Here is a 2,500-nt window from a genome sequence, read left to right as displayed (position 1 = left end):
TTTTTGTTTGTTGATTTGTTTACCTATTATTTTCTCTGCAGTAGCTATGGTTAGCAATTTTTTCAACTATGTTGTGATGCTTCATTCATATAGTCATTTAGCTTGTTTGCAAAAATGCAAAACAAAAGCAACACTCTCTCTCTCTCTCTCAATTCGTGGTCCTCGTTGGTCACGCACCCAAATCCTCAGTTCGATTCTTTCCCTTGGGCCAACGACTCTGGACAATCGGAGCCAAAACTGTAGTCGTCTGGAACCGACGTGTCCCCCTCCTCCTCCTCCTCCTCCTCCTCCTCCTCCTCCTCCTCCTCCTCTTCCTCCTCCTTCTCTTCTTCTTTCACTTCCAAGTGTCCGGAGAGTGGGGGGGGGGGAGTCAGACTTCCCGGCCCCACCCCATCCCGGTCGTCCTTTTCAACAACTCTTCGATTTTTTTTTTTTTTTTTTTTTTTTAACATTCTTTGGCACAAACTTTGGATTGCCTGTTGATTTGCAGAGAGTCTCCGGAGCGGTCTGACAAATACGCTCTTCGGAGTGGGGGAGCGTGGGCGTGGGCGTTGGAGGGGGAAGGGGGAGAGGGAAAGGGCGGGGGGGGGGGAGGTTCGTACCTGCGCCAGGAATACTTTGAACGATTATTTTGACTGCCGAAGGAAATTCCCATCCCTTTATCATTTTATCTAGGCATTGTGTATTAAAGACACTGGATCAGTTGTAGAACCCCCCCACCCCACCACCACCACCACCGCACACACTCGCGCGCACGCTTGGGGTGGAGATTGTTCAGTTGATTGTTGCTGGGGTGAACATTCTACAGTTGATTATGGCTCGTGATACTTAACCTAACCTAGCCTAAACTATCCTAACTTGAACTAACCTAACCTGACCTGACCTGACCTAACCTGACCTAACCTAAGCTGACCTAACCTGACCTAACCTGACCTAACCTGACCTAACCTAACCAAACCTAACCTAACCTAAACTAACCTAACCTATGTTAGTTAGGATGGGGAGTCTACAGCTGATCAGTGGGGAGTGGGAGTTGTACATTTGCCCCAAGACACTTGAATGTTGGCGACTCACCTGTTCGGGTCTTCGTCTTCAGACGCCGACGCCGACGCCTTCCTTGAACCGGCTGTACATGGAATCGAATACTAATAACTGTTACTTATATTCGAATATCTCGAAGAAGACTTTGCTTACAGTGTTCTAGACTTTCTCCTGAACATTACAACAATATGTCTAACTTTTGTATAGGACGAACTTTTCCTAGTTTCCTCATTCAGCTTCTCAGTATACGACGCAAAGTTAAATAAGAAAAATAATAATAGTAATAATGATAATGATAACAATAATAACAACAATAACAACAACAATAACAAGTACAACAATAACATCAACAACATCAACAACATCAACAACATCAACAACATCAACAACATCAACAACATCAACAACATCATCATCAACATCAACATCAAAAACAACAACAATAGTAATAACAGCAGCATCATAATATAAGGACAATAATGATAACGATGATAATAATATTGATAATATTAATAGTGACAATAGCAGTAATAGCAATAATGATAATAGTAATAAGAATTAATGATAATATATGAATAATAGTTATAAAAATAATAGTATTTATATTATCAACGACATAGAATTCTGTAGAATTAACTATACACAAAAGCGACACAATGTGGGATGTTCTCTTGAATTCTGTTAATCGTTTTCTAGGACAAAAACAGTTCGTGTAGGAAAGTAATTGTTCTGTTTATCACTACCTTACTAGAATTGTATATTTGACCATATAATTTCATTTAGCAGAAAATATATAATAATAATGAAAATAATATATAATTATAAGTATTTTGATTAATATGATCGATAACAACTAATGATAACAACTGATAATAATAATAATAATAATAATGATGATGTGGTGATGATGATGATGATGATGATGATGATGATGATGATGATGATGATGATGATGATGATGATGATGATGATGATGATGATGATGATGATGATGATGATGATGATGATGATGATGATGATGATGATGATGATGATGATGATGATGATGATGATGATGATGATGATGATGATGATGATGATGATGATGATGATGATGGCGGCGCGGCCGAAATAGATTTAGCTGCCTCGTTCTGTACAAATTTCGTACTACATATTCCATTGTGTTTGTTTACTGTCAAGTAATATGATGAAAAAATGTAAATTAACTCTTCAGTATCTTATACGAAGAGGACATTTTCTTAGCTCAGCCTGGAGACTTGTGTCACTTCAAGAACAACCATAAGGGTTATGCAAATACAACCAGTCACCTTTATTCATAAGTAACACTAACCCCTGCATCGTCTTAATATGTAGTAGAAGGAGTCAGGCTTTAGGCGTTCTACGTTACGTTTGTTTCGCAAATCGGCAACTGCGGACTGAGGAACGTCATATCCGGATGAAGTACAGATATTCATACGTT

Source organism: Oratosquilla oratoria, chromosome 5 (genome assembly GCF_046742065.1).
Source record: "Oratosquilla oratoria isolate Oo_2021 chromosome 5, ASM4674206v1, whole genome shotgun sequence".
In the NCBI taxonomy this organism is placed as follows: Eukaryota; Metazoa; Arthropoda; class Malacostraca; order Stomatopoda; family Squillidae; genus Oratosquilla; species Oratosquilla oratoria.
Note: the sequence above shows the minus strand (reverse complement) of the source record.